Here is a 19,522-nt window from a genome sequence, read left to right on the forward strand (position 1 = left end):
AGCCTGGCAGGCTACAGTCCATAGCATTGCAAAGGGTTGGACACGACTGAGTAACTGAGCACACACACAGCAGGCGCTCATAGATGACAATTTTCCTTTTAGTTCTTAAAAAAATTAGAATAAGTATACAGAATTTTTATTTACTTTTGCTCCAAGGATCAGTGTATATAGCTATTAGTGATCAGAGATCCACCCATGTTACTACAGACGATCGGGAATTTACACGGGGCATTTGCTTTGGGATGTTGCCAGCGGTGATGTCATGTACTGTTAATACACTGGGGAATTGCTCTTGCAAGCTATATTTGACACATGGATTGCTTTCATCTTGTTATTTTGTTTCTGTACAAATAATATTTATCCCTCAGGACAAGAAATCATCCATGTGGAATAAAGAACCCCTTCTCAAGGTAGGTGTACAATTATCTGAAATGTAAGGATTGACAAATGCTTGCTAGATTGAAAGTTCCATAGTGATTTGAGAGTTTGAAACATCTTTGAGATGGTGCTGACATTTCTTTCTCTCTCTCTCTCTCTCTTTTTTTTTTGGTTCCCAGGATTTCCTGGTATTAATATTTGGGCCAATTCTACAGCAGGGTAGTTTGAAGTCATGGTTATGCATAGCATCATTAAATTTTAGCTCTGTAAGGAACATTGCTGTTGCTGTTGCTGTTGCTGTTGCTGCTAAGTTGCTTCAGTCGTGTCCGACTCTGCGACCCCATAGACGGAAGCCCACCAGGCTCTTAGTCATCCTCTAATCTAGGGGTCAGCAAACAATGGCCCACAGGCCAAAACCAGCCTGCCAGCTGTTTTTGTATAGTGTGTGAGCCAAGAACAACTTTTATATTTTTTGAAGGAAAAAACAAAAACAAAGAATAGGTCACAAATAATATCTGACTTGCAAAGCCTAAAAACACACTATCTGACCCTTTACAAAAAACGTTTGCTGACATCCCTGTTCTAACCTAACTCTCTCATTAAAAAAAAAGAAAGAAAATTGAGGCCAAATGAAGCTGTGTGATTTTACTAAGGATAATTCAGCTCACTGGAGACAGATCCAGAGCTTGAGCCAACTCTCCTGACTTTCGCCCTTTAACTCCAGCAGCAGCCCTGCTTACTCAGTTAACTTTTTCTCCCCAGGGTCTTTTACCTAACTAATAAGAATAATTTCAATTAAAATTATAACACTAGTATTTTAAACTTACGTGATATCTCCTCTCAGAATAGTTTAAAACACCTTCATCTGGACTGAACCAATTCAGAGAAATTCTGAGAATTTCTTCTGGGTGATAAACTAGACCCCTTGGTAGCAACAGCAATTCTGTATTACATACGTAGGTTATTACATATCAGGATTAATTTAATAATGTATTCAAAATGTGAGGAATAAACATTAACCTGTTTATAAGAAACAATAAGATACTTGATAAAAGAATCATGTTGTATCTTTAGGCTTTAATTGAATTACTAACACCCCAGACTAAGGGACCCTGGAGAAGGAAATGGCAACCCATTCCAGTATTCTCGCCTGAAAAATCCCATGGACAGAGGAGCCTGGCAGGCTACAGTCCATGAGTCACACAGAGTTGAACACGACTGAGCGACTAACACACATATATGAACAGACACACAGACTAACTTCATGTTAACTTACAGGTTTGAGCTTTGCTGGCTAAAGGTGGAGATGGTGGTGGGGGTTTCAAAGGCTATTTGAGATATACTCAACATTTATGGTAAGTTTTCATGAAATTTTCACTTTTAATTCAAACAATGGATATTTGGAAATTATGTGAAGCATGACAGGGAAATTGCATATTCCTGGATGGATTTTCCAAGCTTGTCAATTAAAAAAAAAAAAAAAAAAACAAGACTCTTTGTGAGTTGAAGATAAATTTTTGGTGCATTTTTCCATAAGACAATTGGAATAAGACATACTTCAGAAAAGAATGCCCAGTAATTTATGGTTTGTCTCTTTATTTCAGGTTATTCTAATTCTGTAGAGGAATATTTGATTTTAATATGACATCAATTACTTTTAAAATCTTACAAAAGAATTGCTAACTTATTTAGTTTACATTACCCAATGAGTTTCTTAGCCAGTATTTTTAAGTCCAATTTTTGTCATAAAGTCTTCTACTAATTTAAAAGTAAGTCAGGAAGAACTTGAGGACACAGAGGGGGAAGGAGAGGGTGGGACAATCTGAGAGAGTAGCATTGACATATACACACATATTTTACGAGTGTGAAATACATAGCCCAGTGGAAAGCGGCTGTATACCACAGGGAGCTCAGCCTGGTGCTCTGTGCTGACCTGGCGGGTTGGGATGGGAGGGTGAGAAGGGGGCTTAAGAGGGAGGGCATATATGTATATTTATAGCTGATTCATGTTTTTGTACAGCAGAAATTAACACAACATTGTAAAGCAATTATACTCCAATTAAAAACAAATTTTAAAAAAGTAAGTCAGGAACTTTTCTTAAAATCAAAACTCCAAACAGGATGCATTGTCATTACAGCTGCTTTGATCAGCATGCACTCTTTGCAAATAATGTAAATGGAATGGGGGTGTAACTGGGTGACATGCGTCAGACTCTGAATGGAGATGCCCCTATTTGGCTAGCAGACAGGTGCATTTCCTGAAGTGTCTTTTTCAGGTGCTTCTAGTATAAACGTTTTTCAGATCAGCTGGTAGTTCCTAAGGAGCACTTTAACTACATGGGTTTAAAAAGATTGCTCAAAAAACCGAGAAACATGCAAATTTGAGCACGTAGAAAAACACTCTTTAGATTTGATACAGTTCTCAAAAGAGTGAGTTGAACTGACAGTTACTTACATATTCCATATATACTTATATATATATGAATATCCTTAAATACTATTAAATATAGCACAAAAATATGGTTTTCTTAGGATTTCAGAATATCTTCAGTTGAATACATTAAAGCTATATGTTATACATATCTAATATGCTTTTTTTTTTTCTTGATTTCCAAAATTTAATGGGGGTAAAAAGCAATAGGCATGACTCTCCAACTTATTATAAAAATTCAGTGAGATGCATTGAACCAGACACAATATGCTCCAACCTATACCGCACAAAAATTACAGTCAATATTATTTAGACATATGTGTTCAGAAACTGCAAAGGACATGATGAGTATGAGAGAAAATGACTACATATGTAATTGAGGAAATTTCTGGATATATTGCATGTCTTGGTCAAACCTAGGTTAGAAAGCTATTCAGAGCCTGCTGCTTCAGCCACAGACTGTTTATTCCTCACATGATGCTAATCACAGTGATTGTGCCTGTCTCTGTTATGTCTGGCAAACCAAATTGTAAGAAGTCAGCTCTGGCCAGGACAGCCAGTGGAACACACATGGTAGAAAAAAATCCATTTTGCTAGGATGCCTTTTCCAGTCTCTTTATTAAGGCTCTCAAATTGCTGGAGATAAAATGAAAATTACAATGCCTGGGTATCTTTTCATATTTGCCAATTTTAATTTGGTGTTTGGAAAAATTAAAGCAAATGATTATTTTTGTATTGTTGAAACACACTTTCCTTTTTTATTGTTTCTTCCCCCTTGGCATCGCATTTTTGGCTAATTATACTCCCCAGAGAGATGGAATACATCTCAAGGAGCTACTGGGTTGATGCTTCTAAAATTACATTTGGCATGATAAGTATGATTCCCTACAAGACCTGCCACACAGGCTTTGCCCAGAGGAGAAAGTGTGGATCTTCAGGGCATACTGGTGTCTGTACAGTTGGAATCAAATGCCTAACTAGTGTTCGAGTCTCGCGTCCTTGTTTCAGAATAATCTTTCATTCCCACTTTTGTCCTGTCAATAGTCTAATTTAAGGAATGATCTCTTCTGAGTTCTGGACAAGTTCTTACTGAGTTGGAAGTTTCCTTACATCGAAGCCCACTTTATAGCTATAAAAGCCAAGACAAAATGTCTCATTTCTCTGAAGCCGATCTGTGGGGAAAACTGCAATTCAGTATCAACCACCAGGGCCTAAGATATGCCTTCTGGGTGTTGTTCTTCCTGAAGTTGTTGCAACCTAAGGATGTTTCAGAAGGACAAGTGTATTCACTCAGAACTGAATGCTTAATTTTATTTAAGAATACAATTTTTAATCAAATGGACATTTTAGAAATGAGTAACAACTCAACCAAGTTCAAATAGGTCTTAATCCTTTAAGAGTGATTCTCTTCTGATTGACAGCACTTATGAGTTATTGCCTTAACATTAGAGATCAATACAGCTGTACTGTCACTTAGAGCCCTTATAACAGATAACACGTCTTATTTCCAAAATAGTTTCATGAAGATTTCTTTAACTTCAGTTATGTGACTTTTATGTACTGAGAGACTAAACATTTAAATCTTAATGTCTCTATACATCTTACGGTTACATGCAATATTGCCACAACGAAAACAGTCTTCTGTGGAAGGCTTCCCTAGTTTTCTCATTGATTTTCTATCCAGCATGATATTGTGATTATATATTACTTGGTGTTTCTCTTTATTATTCCCCTGGATATTAATTGTGCTATTTTAAAGCCTTTAATTCTACGGCATGAACCTTAATCCCATGGCAGAGCCCTTGCCTATGTGTCACATTGTCACAGTATACCCCTTAGTGTAAGTCTAGGGGGGTAGGGGCTTTTATTTAGGAAAATAACTACATGCTGAATTCATCATAAGTTGGAAAAACAGATCCTCTTTCATTCATTGAACAGACCACACATGTTTCCATAAGATGTAGTGCCATGTGGCCAAGGCTCTGTGTGAACAACTCTCTATTGTAAATCGGTAGGAGAATAACTGTGAACTTCTTTTCTAACCAAGAAAATTCAGAAGTGGCACATTGTAACTCAATTTGCAATATTTCCCCCAATATTTTCTTAAAGCTTCATGTATGGAAAGTGTCTTTGTTTTCACTCCATTTTGCATTTTGCCAAGAAAAAGTGACAAAACAGTACTTATCATCTTCCTTCAAAACATATGGCATGTGCCCACGGAATATTAAATGATCTTTTACAATGACAACAAATGTTGTGATATTTCATCTGAAACTCCCAGAATGTAAGGTTTCTTGAAGCAGGCAGGAAAAGCAAAAAGATGGTTCAGGGGGATTGGTTCGCTGGTAGAGATGGTGAGGAAAACATATGCTACTTGAAGTCTGAAGGAGTGCTGTGTATAGATGCGTGTATAAGCCAGGGTGGGAGAAAACACGAGCTGAAATAGCAGATCTTAAGTAAGCTTCTGTAGCCAGTCCAGTGTCCTCTGCTTTAAAATAGATAAGAAATTAGACTCTACAGAATGAGGTTGTCTTTTTTCCTATTACCTCTCACTGTAGGTAGAACAATTTTCCAGCGATCCCAGGTTACTGAGAAGAGGGCTTCCCACCCTTCCTCTTTCTCTCATAAACTTTCAGCGAACAATGGAGGAGCCCTTTATTTGATCCAGGACGTGGGCAAGTGTGGCCTTTCCTTCCTGTCTCCTTTGACTCCACCTGCCACTGCAAGAGTGTTTCTGCTCTGCTCCCACCCCAGGTGATGAGCACACCTCCTTCCTGTCCTGGCTTGCTTTCTAGGGGCAGCTCTGCAGTTCCAGGCCTCCCTTCCCCTACTCTTAGGGCTCAGCAGTGTTTCCCATCTTAGTTGTTCTGATATACTCAGCAGACCCAAACTCTTTCTTCACTGGATAATCCCAAAGTCTGGATTATGGGATGAGTAATGCCAGTGGAAGTACATCTGATTTTAGCCACAGGTTAAGCTGGAGTCTCTCACTACATTTTTTACCACAGTAAAACGGCAGTGTTCCATTTGCAGTAACATGGATGTGCCCAGAGATTATCTATTATAGACGTAGAGAGTGAAGTAAGTCAGAGACAAATGCCACGTGATATCACTTCTATGCAGAATCTAAAAATGAACTTATTTTTAAAACAGAAACAAACTCACAGACATAGAAAACAAACTTTTTTGTTACCAAAGAGAAAATGGTAAAATGATAAATTAGGAGTTTGAGATTAACAGAATCACACCTCTAAACTGTATCTAACGTATATGAACAACAGGGGTCTACTGTATAGCACAGGAAAATATATTCAGTATCTTATAATAACCAATAATGGGAAAGAATCTGAAAAATACATATATATCTGAATCAGTTTGCTGTACACCAGAAACTACCAACACTTAAAAAAAATACTTCAATAATAATAATAAAAAAAAGATTTAAAAGCCCTGTACACTCTATACTGTAGCAGGAGTGACTTTTTACACACCCAAATCTAATAATGTCAATTTATTTTCTTCAGTGTTTAACATTGCTTATTAAATAATGTCGAAATGCCTCAGGTTAGAGAAGCAAACCTTTAGTGATCTCTTCCTACCTGCCCAGTCTCACTGACTTGCCTCTTCTAAATAAATTCTGCACTTAAAAAAACAAACAAAAAAAAACCTCAACTGAAATGTTAATTCCTATCTGTTCATATTCAGGGTCCATCTTTTAGGTGGCTTAGAATTCTGAAGGAAATGCACATTACTATTTACTACTCCTTAATAGCCCAACCTTCACCATTATGATGAAATGTTATTTGGTATATTCATACTGAGCTCCTCAAGAATAGCTGCTGTAAATAACTGATCCCTGAGAATGAGATTTTTTTTTTTTAAACAGGATACTTCTTCCATATTAATGTTTATATAAATACTAAAGAAAGGACAAATATAATTTTATTTTTTAAAAAAACTCTAATTTTAGGTATATTTTAACATTGTACTCTTTATTCAGCTAACTCTCACTTCCTGCTCTTCCATTAAAACATAACTTGGGAGGTTTATAATGTTAAATGAGATACGAGGAAGACAGTTTAGTGTTATATTAATATAACATTATCAGTTAATAGGTTTGTACTAATTTCATTAATTTCTGTGGCAATTGGTATTTCACAGAGAAATCAGGCATCAATATTTTCATTGCTAAGCAAAGTACTTCAAAAGAAAAAGGCATTTCTTTATTCATCAAATATATATGGAGAAACTACCACGTGCTAGGCATGGTTCTGGGTTTTGTGGTTATGTCAGTGAAAATATAGACACAATCTAGGGACTTCTGTCCCTAAGAAAACTCACTTTCTAGTCGTAGGATAAGGTAAGAGCTAATAAACATAATAAAGAAGCATTTATAATATTGTGGGAGGTGAAAAGTATTTATCTTATTGGGGGAGGGAAAATAAATACAACAGAATAAGGATGATTGGGGCAGTGTGGAGCTGGGAGCTTCAGTTTAGGTAGGTTTCACTGAGATGATGCTATTTGAGCAAAGACTTTGAAGAGGTGAGGAAGCCATGTGGATATTATGAGGAAGAAAATTCCAAGTAGAGAGTACAGTCCTTGAGCAAAGGCTCTGAGGGACCACGTGTATAGAAAGAAAGGAAAAATGAAGACAAGCAGGAAGGATGGTGAGGAGATATGTGACCAATAGAGAGCTCGGGTAGTGGGTTTTTGTGCCTTGTAGGCATTGTGAGAATTTTGACCTTTTCTCTGAGAGACTAGAAAGCCATTGGAAGATTTACTGCAGGAGGAATATATGACTTAAGGTTTAATAGGATCTTTCTGGCTGCTGTGTTGAGAAACTAGACTTTTGGGAGATGAGGGCAATGAGGCAGATTTGTTAGAAGGTCCTTGTGATGAAGAAGTGAGAAATAATGGTGTAATCACCTCCACTGGTGGTGACACTGGTGGAGGTAGAGAAGTGGTTGGATTTCTGATATATATTGAAGTGTTGAGCCAAAAGGGTCTACTGTTGATTGGATATACAGTGTGAGACAAGCCAAAGGCGGCTCCAGCATTTTGAACTCATTAGATGGTTAGATTTTCTACTTACTGAGATGGGTGAAGTGGTAGGCAAAACAGATTGGAAAGGGATAAGATCAGAAATTTAGTTTAATTAGATCTTAAATGTGGAATATTCATGGGAATCTAAGAGAAGTTGTTGAATACACTGTTGCACACATGAGTTTGAAGTTCAGGGGAGAAGTCTCTACTGCAGATACATATTTGGAAGTTGTCAACATAGAGATGATATTTAAAGACTGACTGTATTCTCTGATAGAACACTCTCAGGGCCTGTAAAAAGGAGACTTTCCAAAGTCCTGTGAACGCTGAGCTTTTCTTCTCAGCCAAGTTTGAGATTCTATAAAGGCTGGCACTTTAAAAAGGAAGCATTGAATGATGAACAATTTACTGCTGAAAAGTGACATCAAAAGGAAAAAAAAATTCCCTTCAATATCATATACCTCACCTCCGTAATTAAAGTGGAAAGGATTCAGAGAATCCAAAATTAATTTAGAGAATTCAGAGTCAGGCAGGTACCAGCTTCCATGTACTGAAGCTCCCTTAATTCTTTGCAGCTCTCTCCTACTTTTGTGACCATGCCCCAGACTGACTTTCAGCTAAGATCAGGGGTCTTGCAAGGTTCAGTGGTTTATTTATTTTTTTTTTTTTCAGAGGAAAAAATAACTCTTCTACCTATTAGTCAAAACTAATCAACTTTTATAAGGCATTTCTTTACTGTACAAAGGAGTTATTTGATGCTACACTACAGGTCTGAAAGAGTTAGTTCATTCCTCCAAAGAGCCTAATGCAGTCCTAAGGAATTTCCACATTGGGAGAGTCTGGCTCAAAATAACCATCTACACAAGACGTTCTGAGTCAGAAAAGTATTTAAAGAAGAGTGTGCTAAACAGTAATTCCAATAAATACTGGAAAATCTTTTGCTGTTGAACATACAATAATAGAAAGGGTGAATTAACTGTCTTTAGACCACAGAGTAGGATGAGTGCAGGGAAGGACAAAACCACAGTTTCTGCCTTTCAGCTCTGTGGCCAGGCCCTTGGTGACATGCCTCAATGTCCAGAACTGAATGACACTGGTTCTGACATTGTCAAGCTGACTTCCCTGTGATTTACCTCCTTGGCACAGAATCATGTAAAATTATACTTCTGGCAGAGTAGCCACCATCAGGAGCCTTAGAAATACTCTTTGAATGTTCAGTGCCCATCAAAAGAGAATGCCAATTAAAAAAAATGTAATTAAAAAAAATAGAACAAGATTTTGCTAAGTTTAATCTTAACATGGGCTTCCCTGATAGCTCAGAAGGTAAAGAATCTGCCTGCAATGCAGGAGACACAGGAGATGAGGGTTCGATCCCTGGGTCAGGAACATTCCCTGGAGGAGGAAATAGCAACCCACTCCAGTGTTCTCGCCTGAAAAATCCCATGGACGGAGCCTGGCAGGCTAAAGTCCACGGGTCACAAAGAATCAGACAGGACTAAGTGACTAAGCACAATCTTAATTTTTCTTGAAGAGACTGTCCTGAAAACAGTCATGAAAATATGAAAATATTACAGTGATTTCCTTCTTGCACAGGATTTGAAACTGCCAGAGAGATGAATATTAAACTTGTACTTGGTAGCTGGTCTGGGTCAAAGGTCAAAGATCAACAGCTTGAAAGAGGATGAATAGCTTGATTCACTGGTAAGGTGGAGAAACCCAGTCCATGCTTTCGACACTCCTGTAATCAAGCAGGACCCCGGACAGGCCTTCCCCCATATCCTCTGCTTTAGCTCTTCTCCCAAGTACCTATATATTAACATATGATGCACATTTCTGCACTGCTTTGCAAACGTAAAAAACAACAAAAAACCCAAACCTCCCCTTCAACAAAAGGAAGATGCTGGCTACCTGAGGACCATGGGCACACAGCCCCAAGCCTCCTGGAGCCTAAGGACTGATAATGTTAACCCCTGTGACACCATCCTACCACCTACCATCAGCCAGTCTGAGAGTTGTGCACAAGCTGTATCACAGACCCTGTGGCCACCCCCCCGGCCCCGCCCCCCATCCGTCCCGCCCCCCATCCGCCCCGCCTCCCCAACCTGGCTTTTCAAGGTATTTTCCCAAAACACTTCAGGGAACTCAGGCTTTTTCAGGTCTCCTCTCATGGCCTTACAATAAACCTTTCTCTGCTCCAAACTCTGAGATTTCCGTTTGTTTGGCCTCACTGTGCCTAGGGCACAGGAACTTGTCTTAACACTCTGGATTTCCTCCTCTTTCCGCCCAGACTATAACCTGTTTCTCTTCCCTGCTTCTGTTGAGCACCAGCTCCCCATGCGGGTTTGATCTGAGCTGGGAGGGAGACTGGAGGTCTCGGGAGGTGGGAACCGAGAGAGTCCTGGGCATGAATTCTGGCAACAGATTGCCCCTTCCTACTCAGCGTTGAGCCACGCACATGTGCACTATTTAATGCGCATCACTGGTGAGCTGGGGATCTGTTCCTTCAGAGAGCACAATCTGGGAGCAACTTTCCTCATTTACACAGAGGAGAGGAGAGGGAATACTAATGATGTCTGTCTATGGGCTCCATTTCCATCTGTCTTAATTGTCCACGCTTTCATCAGGTAGGAAGATGGAGGGAAGAGGTGAACGTGCCAGGTCAAGGGACTTTTTGAGGTTCCTTCCTTCCAGCTCGTAGGACTCCGATTTAAGAGGATTGCACCTGATTTTAGTTAGACTTACTTTATCTTTAGTTAAAATATCTTGATGGTCTGGAGGTGGGCACCCTTGTGTTTTGGATCCTGCGTTAAAACTTAAGGAAACTGTTATTAATGTTTGTGAAACTGTGTTTTCCAAACCAACAGCCCGTGAGGTATTGTACAGGAGCAGAAGACACCAATTTCATAGTCCCGTTTCTCAAAAACTGTACCAGTATCTGGATGGATTTGATTACCTTTGCCTTAATGGGCCATGCAGGTGCCCCTCAGTTTCTTTGGGGGGTAATATTAGGTAGGACTAGAACAGCTTTTGGAAACTGCTGCCAAGTGAATAAAGGCCTGATATGATATCCAAAAAGCACTCATTTGCTCTCTCCAGACCTCACATAAGTTTGTTAAATTGGGAAAGCTCAGCAGGTGGTGTGTCTGAAATCTTTTTTTCTGTTTTCTTTTGCACTTGATTCTGGCTGCTCTTGCCAAGGCGTGATGCTTTGAAATTGACACAAAGACACAAAGACACACTGAAGCTGCTTGGTCAAATCTCCCGTCTCTAAACAAGAGGGCTGCCTCTCTTCAAGAGGAAAACAGCAGCCCTCGGGATTCAGTAATTGCTTTCTCAGTAGTCTTGCCCCCTGCTCCCTGGAGGAGATTTTAGTTAAATGGCCTGAGGTTTGTGCCTCCAGCTACTGAAGAACCCTTACCTACTTGTCATACAAATGGGACCCTCCCTGAAGAAAAACATGAACTATTCTTCTAATTAAAGATTGAATGCTATTTGCACTTGCCTCTCCATAGAAAGAGAATACATACCAGTCTTCCCACAGTGAGTATTTACTCACATTCCTGTCTGTACCCTCTTCCCTCTCTGTGAGCCCAGGCCAAGGTCACCTTCCTTGCCTCTCACCTGGATCAATACACCACTAGCTTTGGGCTGGTTGGAGGGGACTCCTGCAAACAAACCTCACTTGGGCTATGAATGCTTCTGGCTGTTCATCCTTTCCCATGGGGGTCTTGCCTTCTGCTCACTCCTTTCAATCTGCATTTATCTGCTCCCCTTCCCCAGGCTGCCCCCATTGTAAGACATCTATGACTCTCCGTGCACGTAGTTCATGACCTGCCTCCACACTATGGTGCCTGTTAGTCCACCATTTAAATGAAAACGAAAATTATCCTTTTTTAAAGAATCTTTTATTAATATAGAGAAGGCTCTTCCAACTTATTTAATTCTGTCTCATCCGTGCACTCGTCATATCTGATGTCCTTTTCAGCCAAGAACTCTGTCTGCCTCATGTTCTTCTGAATCCTGGAGGTCCCTTATCCATGTACCTTTCACACTGCTGCTGTGGGAGACTGGGAGGGACTTGGGGTTGATGACTTTACCTCTTACCTTTCTCTCCGGGTCCCTCTGCAAGTACAAACTGTCACTTGTCATGAGCACTTGCGATCTACCTCTACAAGGATTAAATCATGTGCTGCTGCAGCTGCTGACCTTCAACAATCCCTGAAAGGAGTTCAGAGTGGAGATCAGGAGTGAGGCACTCTGTGCTCTGGAAAACTGGCAGAACAGGTGTTCTACAGATAGTTAGATATTTTCAGGAGCTGATATTATGAGCCCAATTCTTGCATCTCCTCATTATCTAGAAAAGCACTTAATCCCTTCGTGGTAACAACAGCTCCTGGTGACTAGCAGAATACTAACAAAGGTAAGTGCATATGTATACCTATGGCTGGGGCTTCCCAGGTGGTGCTAGCTGTAGAGAACCCACCTGCCAATGTTGGAGACTTAAGAGATGCAGTTCAGTACCTGGGTCAGAGAGATCCCCCGGAGGAGGGCATGGCAACCCACTCCAGTATTCTTGTCTGGAGAATCCCATGGACAGAAGAGCCTGATGGGCTATGGTCCATAGGGACACAAAGAGTTGGACACGACGGAAGTGACTTCGCATGCACATGCACACATGCCTATGACTGATTCATGTTGATATAAGGCAGAAACCAACACAATATTATAACACAATTATCCTCCAATCAAAAATAAGTAAATTTTAAAAAAGATACGCACTTGATTGCATGAACTCCCCTTTCACCAAAATCACATATATATTAAACTTCGCCACCCCCCCAACATTTCTGGAACAGTTTCTCAGAACTATCTGAGGTACTGTCTCCCGGGCTGCAGTCCTCATTTTGCCCCCAATAAAACTTAACTTGCACCTCTCACATTGTGCATTCTTTTTAAGTCAACAACTCATGGTGCAAGGCCTGGCAAGAAAGTTTTCCCTACTGGATGAGAGCATGGACCATCTTTTCTTGTCCCTTAGGTATTTAATCAGAAGATCTAAGAGAGACTTCAGGTGAGAAGATGGGACTCAGACAAGGGATTCTTCAGTTGACTGAGCACTAGGTGAGAGAAGCCTCGATGTATTAATCCCTAACCTGCTCTTGTCCAGTTCTGCTCAGTCACTAAACATGCCACTGGTGACTGTCACTGGTGCTGGAGTCAGGGATTAGAATGGAAGAGGGAGGAAGGCTGGGAAATCCAGAGAGGTTGGAGGAGAGAGGGATTTGCGGAGGCAGCCACTCAGTGTGTGGAAGGTGAATTTGTACCCTCGGGAGCTGCTTGCTGGTGAGTGCTCACAGATGTGAGGCCTGTGTTCCACCATCTAAGCTATAGTCCACCCCTGAGGACCTCCCCTCACTCCTTTTGACAAAGTTCTGTGAGATTATCCCCACCTTTCTGGTTCTGTGTTCCCTGCAAACAAAGACCCATAATTTCTCTGAGCTAGGACAGATCTGGGATATACACGACTGCTGAAAACTGTCTCCTTTAGGGAGATTTTGGCATTCTCCAAGTATTAATAGTCTGAGATTTTCTGAGCCAGGAAACTTTCCTGGTTCAATATCTGCCAATGGGTGGTCCTTCAGAGCTCTTCGCACCTGGATCCACTGGGTTTCAGCAGATGCTAAGGATGGGGCTGAAAGAAAGGACAATGCATTTTGACTATTATCTTTAGTTTGAACTTTTCATAGGAAAGGGAAAGAACTCATTGATTAGTAAACCTTGAAGTTACATGTACTCTTGGTTTTGCACTCATTTAGTAGAAGTATTTACTTAAAAAAGCAACCCCCACCCAGGTTACTACATTATTCAGGATCTCAAGAACTCATTTCATGTTTATAATTGTTAAATTAAAAAAAATTGAATGAACCTTTCAAAATGAGTAATTTTTTATTTGAATTCTACGTCCTTATGTATTATGTAACAATTAGTAATGATGTGATGGATAATTTTCTTTGGAACAGTTCCTGATTCCATTACTCAACTACTCGATCGACCAGTAATTATGAATCATATCTTTAATTAGCTGCTGCTCTTCAGAAACATATGAAAGCCAAGGGCATAAAGTAATTGGCATAAAAGTTTTCCTAATTAATTTATCTGTCCGTGTAAGTAACCGGGGCTGGAGTCTGGGGATCATTTATAACTCTGGGAAGGCCAGCCCTAAAACTCACTGTCGAAGGAGATTTATATTTGTGAATTATAAAAAGACAACAAGCCACAAAATTGCATTAGCCCCCAACTCTAACAATACAGCCCCTAACGTGCCATTCAGAGATGAGCAAAAAGTTCGTATTGATCCAATTCATTTTCATCATATCCTCCAGTGAATCTTTCAAATCTCTCTTGCCTTTTCCTCATTCAACATTGTAACAGTAATCAAGCACATTAAGCAATTCATTAAACAAGAGCCCCGCTGACCACAGGGAGTACTGCAGCTAACATTCATTAGGCAGCCAATAACTTTATTTAAGTAGCAAAGGGCTTGGGAGTAAAAACCAGCTCCTTTGTCTCTCTATACGGAAATGCACATTTCAGCAAGGGCCAAGGCACACACCCTCTGGCTCACAAGGTGCTTTCAAATGAGGATCTGTCTCTGCATAAAGCAAAATTCGGGTAGGGTTGAGCTGTCCCAGAGATGCTCTCTCCTTGCCAGAAAGGCAGTCCAAGACTTAGCTCACTGCTGAGCATGGCTGTGGAAGATTTATGTCAAGTCTGGAAACACAATGTTCAAATGTTGATATTGGGGTGCCTGATTTTCAGATCTGACTTTAAAAATGCTAAATGATGGTTGTATGGCTTTAGAGAACCTGGCTGGCTTTGTGTGGTAATAAAAGTGATGGATGCCTTTTCTTTCTTGACAACAGAAAAAGAACTGAAATAACAAAAGCAAGGAGCACAAATTGTTTCTTCAGACCGTAATTAGAGGCATCCTAGAAAAGTCCCATGTGTCCTTCTGGGGTTGGACATGAGAAAGGTGGATGTAACAAAAAGTGGCACCAAGACTGTACTTTTCAGAGAAAGCACCTTGCTAATATCACTTGAGGTTTGGGTTTCTTGCACTGCTGTTCTTGAGCTTTTTTCTTTATCCAGTGAACTTTTTCTTTATGGAGAATATTGTTATGTAGGTTAAGTCTTCATAAATAACACTATCCATAGATAGAAGAAACTGTTTTCAGAAAGGATTTTTTTTTTGCCTTGAGGGGACCAAAGGAAATCCCTTTTCACACGGTATTATTTTATTGCCTGAAGAGTCTCTAGAGGAAACACATAAGAGAGTTGCATTTTAAGACTTTCTCTCCTCCTACATCTGAATAGTCGGCTACGTGTCAGGATTAACCTTCATTTGATGAGTTTTCCTCTTAATTCACAAAGTGTGATTTTCTTTTAAACCTTGAGTCTCCTGGGTAAGGTTTTGGTATCCTTCTTTCTAGCCTATATCTATTGATTAAGCAACTGACAGTGTGCCATCAGTAAATAAAAGAAAACTGTGCTGGTTTTAGACTCTGCTCTGCAGTACAGCTAATAAAAGCAGGTGGCATATCAGGGTTGATGGATGATATTTCCCCCCTGTCTGCTAGGCAGGAGATCTGGGTTCAGAATGGGGTTCAAGCCATGTTTGGGTCATTTCTAAGATCATTCTCTGAGTTTTGAGAAGAGGAATTATATGTGAGGCATGAAGCAGAGTGAAGACAAGGAAGGTCTTTAAGACCGAGACTCAGAGCTAGGTGAGAATAATTCACGTGAGTGATGCTTCCAATGAACAGTGAGGACTTAAAATCGTCACCTTCAGAGAAAGTGTTTTAAAACATGATTAACAAATGCAAGTTTTACACCCTCAAGGGTTTACAACAAAGTCAACTTTTTATCCTTAAAACAGCTACTTGGATACATTGAAATTGTACTTTTGCATCATAACAATTATATACAGAATCATAGGTTTCAAAATGGAACAAATTGTTGTACCTTCTGTTATGGCACCAGTGCTGCCATGTTCAGGCTGCGGCTGAGGGTAAAGAAAAAGAAGGAAAAAAATCATTGTAGTGCATCAAAGGCAACGTTGCTGAGGACATACAAATCAGTGAAATGTGGCTTTGCCTTGAGATTTAATTCGCCCTTAACCACGAATTGTGTGTGAATTCATTTTTACTGTCAATATGTTGAAGACAGTCATATTCCCTCTCTGGATGATTCCATGGTGGTATGTTACTTTCTTGTCTTAACATTTGGAAATATTGTAGATAACCATTCAGGAGTCCTACTTAATAAAATTGCATAGGGATAGTCAAAAGTTATTTTAAAAGAATTATTTTAAAAAAACCAGTCTTTGGGGACACTTAGCCTTCGTGTGTGTGTGTGTGTGTGTGTGTGTGTGTGTGTATGTGTGTGTACTGCTAAACATTAGAAAAGGCTAACATGGTTTGAATGCACGAAAAGCATTATAACTTCCAGGCACTGTGGTAGCAGCTATGTATGCTGCATTTCATTTAATACTCTCAGTAATATGGTAAAACAAGTATTACTACTTTTTTTTCTATTTTAAAATTAATGAATCTGGGGATTATTATCTGGGGAGAGTTTTTATAGTTTACCCAAGATCCAGCTGTGGCTGGAGCTGGCTCGTATTAGATTAGGAGACACAGACTCTAAAAAAGAGAGGGGATATATGTATATATTCAGTGAGTTCATGGTGGTAACTTGAAATTGACCATGATGGGTGCATTTACACCAGGGTAATGGGCAAATCTCCAAATCGGGATCCCTTACAGCCCTAAAACCTGTTATTAAATATTCATAAGCACACCACTTGCAAGATCATTGTGTAGGCAGTAAATGGTAAGGTCAGGATTTGAAGCAATTTTGCTGGGCCTTATTATTATTATTTTTAGGTTGGAATTCAACTTTATTTTGAATTGTATTTATTTTTAAAAATTAATTTTATTCGAGTACAGTTGCTTTACAATGTTGTGTTAGTTTCTACTGTACAACAAAGTGGATCAGCTATCCCCTCTTATTTTAAAGTCTGTGTCTATCTGGGGAGACCAAATCCCAAGCTGGGTAATGGGTACATGGACGTTTATTTTATCATTATCTCTGTTTCTGTGTTTGTTTGAAACTTTCTATAATACAAAGTAAGCAAATCCATAGCGCAAGAGTTTGGTGCTAATAAGACTGAAGTTCAAAACCTATGTCAAACTATGCCAAAGCACATCTAAGTTTATTGATATTAAAACAGGTAATGGAAGTAGTCCCTGGGGGCAGGCTTCCTACTACACATAAAAAGATAAAGAGGTAAAACTTTAAGAGGAGAACATGACTAGCTACTGGGAGGTGCTATAGTCGTTTTCAACTATGAGACTAGAAACCCATAGAGTAAGTATGGGAAACGAGGAAAGGAAAAGATCCAGAATCCCTGATGACAGTGTTGAGCTACTGTACAAACCCTGGACTGCCTGCCTCCAGGCTTTTGATATGTGAGACAAATAAGCTCCTATTTCTTAAGGGGGCAACAGAGGATGAGACAGTTGGATGGCATCACAGACTTAATGAACATGAGTTTGAGCAAATTCTGGGACACAGTGAAGGAGAGGGAAGGCTGGCATGCTGCAGTTCATGGGGTCACAAAGAGTTGGAAACGACTGAGTGACTGAACAACAACAACAATGGAATCTTAATGGAGGCAGAAGTGAAATGGTTAAACTTGAGAGATGACTGTATAGCAAATAAATAAAACAGAAATATAGGACCAAAAAGGGGAAGCTTCAATATGTTATTTATGTCCAATGGATGAAATTTACATACAAGGCAATTTAAGGGACATCCCTTTTTTTCTTATAAGGGATCAGTCGGGACTATTACAATTGATTTTTTAAAAACCTTTTTAATTTTCAGATTCAGCTTTCTCACAAAAAAAGAAAGACAGTGAATTAGATATGTTAATGCACTTCCCCCCTAAACATTGAATGTTTATACAGCATCTTTTATAGTTTTCTAAAGACCACTGCATTAAAACATGGTTAGCCATTCTTTGGCATCCAAATACACATCTTTTAAAATGTGAGATTTTAAAGAGTATTAATCAGTCACTACATTGAATAATAAAGTGTCAAAATCAGCTTTTAAAGTAAATTCTTAGGTAAGTTTGAAATCTTTCTCCCTAAAAATGATCTTTTTCATTATTGATGAATCTTTACTCTCCTCTTATATGCAATCCTTGATAGAATTTTTCTTTTAAACTCAAACCAATCTCATCTTAACTTAAAGCCAAAATGTTCCTCAGACTTTGACAGCGCTGCATTGGAGGTGAGCTAGGGGTTAGAGGCCCAATCACTTTTCTCTCAGCTTTGGCACTGACTTGTCTTGGTCTCAGTCTCATACAATCACAAGTGCTTAGATGGCTAAAATTAATTAAAAGAAGGTCTTAATTTTCAGTGCAACACTGTCAGTCAGCCTCCGAGGCTCATACTTCTTCTCCAAAGCCTTTGCTTTGCTTTTCTCCATGAGGCAGACAATGCTCTTTCCCTTCAGAACATGTACCCATTGATGCTGCTGCCACGGTTTCAAAGAAGTTGTTTCCTACTTCTTCAACTTTTGAAAGCATTTAGTCCCACTTCTGTCATTCATAAATTCTCAGAGAAAGAAGAAAGTCATTTACCTTAAGTTTGCAAACATTATGGCTTTCTTTTAAGAAAGAAAGAAAGTCGCTCAGTCGTGTCCGACTCTGCAAACCCAAGGACTGTAGCCTACCAGGCTCTTCTGTCCATGGGATTTTCCAGGCAAGAATACTGGAATGGGTTGCCATTTCCTTCTCCAGGGGATCTTCCCGACCCAGGGATTGAACCCGGGTCTCCTGCATTGTAGGCAGGAGGGAGCCTCCATCTGAGCCACCAGGGAAGTCCTCTTATTTGGTGCCTTCTCTAAACCAGGTGGCTCAGTGGTAAAGAATCTGCCTGCCAATGCAAGGAGATGCAGGAGATGTCAGTTCGATTCCTGGGCCAGAGAGATCCTCTGGAGAAGGAAATGGCAGCCTGCTTCAGGATTCTAGTCTGGGAAATCTCATGGAAAGAGGAGCCTGGTGGGCTATAGTCCAAGGGGTCACAAAGAGTCAGATACGACTGAGAGACTGATCAGATCCTCTGATGGATGTCTTAAGAACATTAACATATAGTATTCAGTTGTTTTGTCCCTTCTTAACATAAAGAACTGGAGATTAGGGAGACAAAGATGAAGAGTCTTGTCCAGCCAAGATTACAGAAGTCGTAAATATTGCAGGCAGAATTTGAACTCAGTTTACCATGACTAGCCTGGACTGCTTCTTGTTATATATATTAGCTAACTAATTGTTTCTCATTTAGTACCCTTTAATAACCGTTTTCAGCTCCATTTTTGCTAAGTTACTACGAATTACATCAGAATAGCAACAATTTATCTAAAATGAGTCAGAAAAATCTGCTTTCTTCTTAGGGATCATTATTCTATAGTGTTCTTCAAAGAACAAATTTCTCTCACCACAGGACTCAGTTAATTATCATCAGGGTAGCTTAATTGTTGAGTTATTCTGTCTCAACCCAGGCAATAAAACAAGAACCTTACAGCAGTCTCCACCTTCAA

The 19,522-nt window shown here is 39.6% G+C and overlaps 1 long non-coding RNA gene across 1 annotated transcript; it reads left to right on the forward strand.

The window, feature by feature from the left end:
• Positions 1 to 295: 295 nt before the first annotated feature.
• Positions 296 to 13,224, forward strand: LOC109563635 (uncharacterized). The gene is made up of 3 exons (XR_002181365.2): positions 296 to 410; positions 1,657 to 1,733; positions 12,894 to 13,224. It is a non-coding gene; the product is annotated as an uncharacterized lncRNA (long non-coding RNA).
• Positions 13,225 to 19,522: the final 6,298 nt, after the last annotated feature.

The sequence above is a fragment of the Bos indicus genome, chromosome 9, assembly GCF_029378745.1.
Source record: "Bos indicus isolate NIAB-ARS_2022 breed Sahiwal x Tharparkar chromosome 9, NIAB-ARS_B.indTharparkar_mat_pri_1.0, whole genome shotgun sequence".
NCBI classification, from domain to species: domain Eukaryota; kingdom Metazoa; phylum Chordata; class Mammalia; order Artiodactyla; family Bovidae; genus Bos; species Bos indicus.